Source organism: Choloepus didactylus, chromosome 14 (assembly GCF_015220235.1).
Source record: "Choloepus didactylus isolate mChoDid1 chromosome 14, mChoDid1.pri, whole genome shotgun sequence".
In the NCBI taxonomy this organism is placed as follows: domain Eukaryota; kingdom Metazoa; phylum Chordata; class Mammalia; order Pilosa; family Megalonychidae; genus Choloepus; species Choloepus didactylus.
Genome location: NC_051320.1, coordinates 37,117,539 through 37,123,538, shown reverse-complemented (window position 1 = coordinate 37,123,538; position 6,000 = coordinate 37,117,539). Strand labels below are relative to the sequence as shown.

Sequence of the window (6,000 nt, the reverse complement as noted above, 5' to 3'; positions counted from 1 at the left end):
CCTCATTTACTGAGAATTTTATTTTTGTTAGGCATTCATTTATGTTTTTTTTTTTCCATTTCATAATTGCAAAGCATAACTGTAATGGAAGAGTTACAGGGAAAGTAGAGATAAAAGTGAGCAAGACATCGTTGTCAATAAAGCATTCCAAGGCAAACCTTTGGATTTGAAGATTGCATCTAAAGACCACACACTTTCTTCCAAAATTTTATTCACACTGGGAGTAGTCTATAACAATGCCATAAGCACAAGAGTTGTTCCTAATACTACTAGTTTTATATAAAGGAGAGGTTTTCAAATACATTCTGGTTCTACTTTACTGATGGCAAATCTTGGTATGAAAACTTGAAAGCAAAAAACATTCTTCAGTATGCCATTTGGCAAAGGAGAGTGGAGGAAAAGGACAGAGACTGGCCCCTGACTGGATTGTCTAAATTACTTAACTTCTCCAGTCCTGGGGAAAATGATGGTAATTACACTGTCACCAGAAAATGTGAGTGTTGCTCTTTGAACCCCTCAGTGATGTCTGCACTGTGTAACTGCAATGTACCTGGACTAAGACGCTCTCAGAACCACATTTTGCAATTCCAAATTGTGGAGCTACAAAATTGGGGTGAAGATATACAATGTATTTTCTTCCTACAAAATTGAAACCTTTCTAACTCAAAATTTAGGCCCAGCCTTTAAAGGAAATGAAGAGGAAACACAGAAACCACTTTCTTTGTAAGATCTGAATCTTTGTTTTCCTTAGAGTTATAGATGCCACGCCCAGCACTCAGATCTGTTCTCTTAAGTTCTGCCATTTATGAAGTCACCTAATGTTCTAGTTTGCTAATGCTGCCAGAATACAAAACACCAGAAATGGATCAGCTTTTATAAAGGGGGTTTATTTGGTTACAAAGTTACAGTCTTAAGGCCATAAAGTGTTCAAGGTAAGTCATCAACAATTGGGTACCTTACTGGAGGATGGCCAATGGTGTCCGGAAAACTTCTATTAGTGGGAAGGCACATGGCTGGTGTCTGCTCCAAAGTTCTGGTTTCAAGATGGCTTTCTCCCAGGACATTCCTCTCTAGGCTACAGTTCCTCAAAAACGTCACTCTTAGTTGCTCTTGGGGTGTTTGTCCTCTCAGCTTCTCTGGAGCAAGAGTCTGCTTTCAACGGCCGTCTTCAAACTCTCTCATCTGCAGCTATTCTGTCAGCTTCTGTGCATTCTTCAAAGTGTCCCTCTTGGCTGTAGCGCCTCTTCAAAATGTCATTCTCAGCTGCACTTCAAACTGTCACTCACAGCTGCACTGAGTTCTTTCTGTTTGTCAGCTCATTTATACTGCTCCAGTGATTTAATTTAGACCCACCCTGAATGGGTGAGGTAACACCTCCATGGAAATTATCTAATCAGAGTCATCACTCATAGTTGGGTGGGGCACAGCTCCATGGAAACACTCAAAGGATTCCAATCTAATCAGCACTGAAATGCCCCACAAGATTGCATCAAAGAATATGGCCTTTTTGGGGGGACATAATACATTCAAACCAGCACAACTAACATTTAGAGCTTCCTTTTTTAAATCTGTAAAATGGGCATAATAGCTTTTTTTGAATCCAATTCCAGAGGCCATTGTGAGATTTCAATGAGGTAATGTGTGTGGAATGCCAGACATTCCTAAGGTCTTCAACACTTGAGTTCACACCTTGCTCCTCAGCAGGAGGCTAAACCTGGTCCCTCAGTCTTCTTCCCCAGGTGCCTTTCCAGGTTCTAGGTTGAGTCCAAGGTTTGTTTCCTCCCACATGCCTTTCCAGACATTGAACATCCCTGTTCTGTCACTCTCCCTACTCCCACGGCTTCCATGGTTCTGAGCCTACTTCCCTAGCCAAATTTAAGCCCCTTTAACAATATGTGTAACAGGTGCTCGCTACACAGTATGTGTGTGTGTGTTTAATGCCATTTCCATATATTTTCCCTGCTAAATGTCATAATACATAATAATTGTAGAAAATTTGAACTAGTCAGAAAAAACACCAGTTAAGATCGCCCTAGACTTGTAGTCAGATGTCCTGACATCTTTGTCATCACAATAATCTCTTCCCAAATCCAGGTTGCTGGTCAAATATCCACAAGTTCGGTTCAAACAACACCCATGTCAGACTCATCCAGGGTGTTTGTTACAAATGGAATTCCAGAGAGATACCCTTTGTCCAGCAGCTGAACCAGAACCATTGAAAACAGGGCCTGGGAATTTGCTTTGCATTTTAAAAAAAGCTTCTCGGGTGATTCTCATGCAAACCAAAGTTTCAGAAGCTCTTCACCAGGTTCTAGATCACTCTTTGAGCAGCAAAGATAGGTGGTCTGAACCTGTAGGGTTGTTAGAAATTGTTACAAATCTAGGCTCTCAGGCCCACCTTATATCTACTGAGTCAGAATTTGCCTTTTAACAAGATCCCTGTAGATCTGTTCTCAACCGTGGCTATCCTTAGAATCAGCTTCCAAGCTAGGGAAGTTTTACAACCTACTGACACCTGGGCCCCACCCCAGAGAGTCTCTGTATTTATTCTGGGGCAAGGGGCTTTTAAGAGCTCTCCAGGTTATTTTAATGCACAGCCAAGGTTAAGGATCACCGTTCCCCAATTCACAGCCCTTTATGATTAAGCCCTAACCTGAGTTAAATTGGCTTTTGTGGGCTCGTCCGGCAGCCTGAGGACCATTTAGGTAAGCTACGCTTTATAAGGGCCAGGGACACCCTCTGGATACAAACAAGTTCAACCACACAGTTTTGGGTTCACAGCACCCTAAACATGAGACTTCCTGTACCCTTCCTCGAGCTAGCAGGTCGCAGTGCCTGGGCCCGCCCGGCCCGCTGCCTCCGCGCGCGCCCCTCCCTCCCCGGTGACGTGCCGCAGCGGGTCGGGATCATGCGCACTCGCGCCCCGCGTCCAGCGCGGCTGCTCCGCCCGGGCGCTGTCATTCTCCGCGGCTCGGCGGCGAGTGCGGAGTGGGGACTGCGGCGCTAGCCCGCTAGCTCGCCCGGGATGTCACGGACCGGCTGGGAGAGGGCTGGTGGCTCTGCGGGTGACGGCGTCTCGGCTTTTTTCTCTCGCGGCGTTGCTTGTTAAGCCGTGATTCCCTCGGAGCCGGAGGCAAGCACCAGGGGCTCGGAGTGCGGCACTCCGGGGCCGGTGGCAGCTGCAGAGCTCTAGTCCGCGCAGCCCGTTGCAGCCTCAGTCGCCACCACCGGGCGGTTGCGCCCTGGTGAGTGCCCGAAGGCAGGCACGGCTGAGCCGAGCCGGCTGGTGCAGAGCGGCAGCGCCTCGCCCGGCACCCGCCGCCGTCCCCCGTGCAGTGCGGGGCCAGCCCGGCTGCGCGAATCCGGAGTTTGCCGGAGCTGCCACTGAGCGCGGTTCCCCAAGACGGCTCCTTACCTCCTGCGTCCCAGTAAGTTGACTAGTTTCTGAAGTTGGAGGGAAACGTGGGAAGGAAAGGTTCGTTTTTATTATCTTTATGATGTGGGAAGCGGGGATTGGGTGGGATGGTGGGCTGGGTACCCCAGGAAAGAGCACCCCTCTTCGCTTGTTAGCAGGGCTCCAGCTTGCGGGGTGCATGGTGCGAAGAAGCCGGCAACGGCATGCGGGGAGAGCCTGGACTCCAGGACAGGCTGCCTCCAGCCTGTGGCGAATGTGCCAGTTGGAAAAGTGCTGTAAGAGGACAGGTGCACAGAGGGCATTTCGCCTGCTGCTAATTGCACATTCTGAGTCCCTTGACTGTGTGTGTGTGTGTGTGTGAGAGAGAGAGAGAGAGAGAGAGAGAGAGCGAGCGAGCGCCGAGGTCTGGTCATCTCTCTACTAATTCTGTGGGGTAGTGACTCCTGTGACATTTTTGCATGACCAAATGCGATGGCTCTTTGGGAATGAGCGCTAAGTTGTTCCTTCTCAGGCCTCCAGGCTTCGGGTTCATCCCAGTTTACTCTTCCCCCAGGCAGAAGTTGCCAACGTTTCTGTAATTAGAGCCTAGTCCTTTGGGGGAGGGGGGAGGAACCCTACAGAATGTATATGCCAATGGTTTATGTGCTTTAAAAGCAAATAAAATTAAGACAACAGCTCTGCACATGCGGCTTCATGAACTTGAAGAATGTTGACAAGTCTCAGAGAAAGAGGGTTCAGATGATGACACTTGTGTTTCCCCTTGATTGTCCTGTGCCGCTTATATAAGCCTCTGGGCTGGATAACTTTGTCTCCTCTCTCTGCAGTGGTTGCAGCTGTGGCTGTCCATTCCATTTGTTTAAAATCCACCTTGAACAGTACTTAATGAAAATGTTGACATGATATAGCCGCTGGTGGTTTGAAGCAGAGGGCACTCCTCAGATTGGAGTGTCTTCTAATAGGTTGCATGTGAGGAAGAACCCAGTATATTTTTCAAGGCAGCTCCAGGAATTAGACCCATAAATCATGTTATAAAATAGCATGCATTGTGCAGAGAGCTTGCAGAGTACCTCTTTTGAGCACATCCCTTTTGTTTTACCAAAAAAAAAATGGAAATTTTTCATGCCAGACAAGTGTTGAGTCTGAAAGTTAAGTGCACTGATGGGCTTAATTACCTTTATAAACAAAGAGCATGATTTATAGGTAGCTGTACTGTCCTACTTTGAAGGATAGAATTCTTTAACCTTTCTTTCTCATCTATCCCCTAGAGATTCCTTTTAAGCAGAGCAATAGGTTATTATCATCGATGTTTAATACTTGGGTTGATTAAATTTGTAAAAGGAATACATTGAAATGCCATACAGTACTGCTGTGTGACTGTTAGTGGATGTTAAAAATAAGCAGAATGTTCGATGTAGAAGTCTTTAGTTACAGATCACATTAAGACTGCCCTAGTTTTTCTTGATTTGGACTTGAAATAATTGTTTAAACCAAAACACAGGGGTGATTTTAATGTAGGATTTATTTAGGTAATCTTTAGAGAAAGCAGTGCATTTATTTATGGTATTCCAGCATATAGAACAAGACAAACTAGGTATAGGCACCTTATCTTAAAAACACAGCATAGTTTTAAAAAATTCTATCCCTGTGGGCTTGTTTTAGTCAAGTTCGTCTACTGTAGATGGTGACAGTAGTGAGTGCTTATCTCTAGGAGATATTATGTACAAACATGTGGGTCTCCTTTTTTTCAGTAAACAAAAACAAAAAAGGTTGATCAAAAGCTTTTTTGCATCATGGTGAAGAGGACAGGCTCTGGACCTGTGCTGCCCTCTCTGACATTTCATCTGTTTGAATCTGGGCAAGTTACCTACACTCTCTGCACCTCGATGTTTTCATCTGTAAAATGGGGATTGTTGTGAAGATTGAAAGGAGAGCTTTTGAATTAGTGTCTCCCTCTAGGTAAAATTTCCATTGTCCTTAAAGGAAATGCATTTTTGGATTCTGTGAACATGGGATGGCTGCTGAGGGAGGGTAACAGAAACCACTACCCTGTGCTATAGGGAAGAGGGTATAAACATTTATTGGCCACCTCCTAGCCGTACAGACACCAGCTGATGTTTGAATTACTGGTTTCATCAGTTCTCCCCACAGCCCTTTGAGGTAGGCGGTTTCATATACTCTTTAGAGATGAGGAAAACTAAGCTCAGTGAGATCAAATAGTAGAGATTACAGCTGAAATTTTTAACCCATGTGTTTCTGTTTCAAGTCCTGTTTTTGTGGACCCTGCTGCCTCAACTTGCAGTGTGCTTTTTCCATAGATTCTCCTTTAATCCTCATAATAACCCAATGAAATAGGTGGCTTGTTATCCTGAATTTACAGATGAGGAAATTAATGGTTAAGCATTAAAGTATGCAAGATGCTTAACAGCGCCCACAACATAATTCTCCATGAGTGGGAGCTGTTAATTTTCATAATTATTGTTAAATATCTCACCCTTGTTTGCATACATCCTAGCACCCTGGTGGGGCACCAACAGGAGAAGTGACTTTTCGCCTTCAAGCATGAGTAGAGTCCATTGCTCTTTATT

At 45.4% G+C, this 6,000-nt stretch overlaps 1 protein-coding gene across 3 annotated transcripts in view; it reads left to right on the top strand.

Moving 5' to 3' along the window:
• The first annotated feature begins 2,974 nt into the window (after positions 1-2,974).
• Positions 2,975-6,000, top strand: part of PAG1 (phosphoprotein membrane anchor with glycosphingolipid microdomains 1) — a 157,564-nt gene continuing 154,538 nt past the window's right edge. For 2 of the 3 annotated variants that reach the window (XM_037803639.1, XM_037803637.1), the window contains exon 1: positions 2,975-3,428. The gene's annotated coding sequence lies outside the window, so the exon portion shown is untranslated. Of the gene's footprint in view, positions 3,476-6,000 lie in introns of all 3 variants that reach the window. The other variant, XM_037803638.1, reaches the window with a different exon arrangement.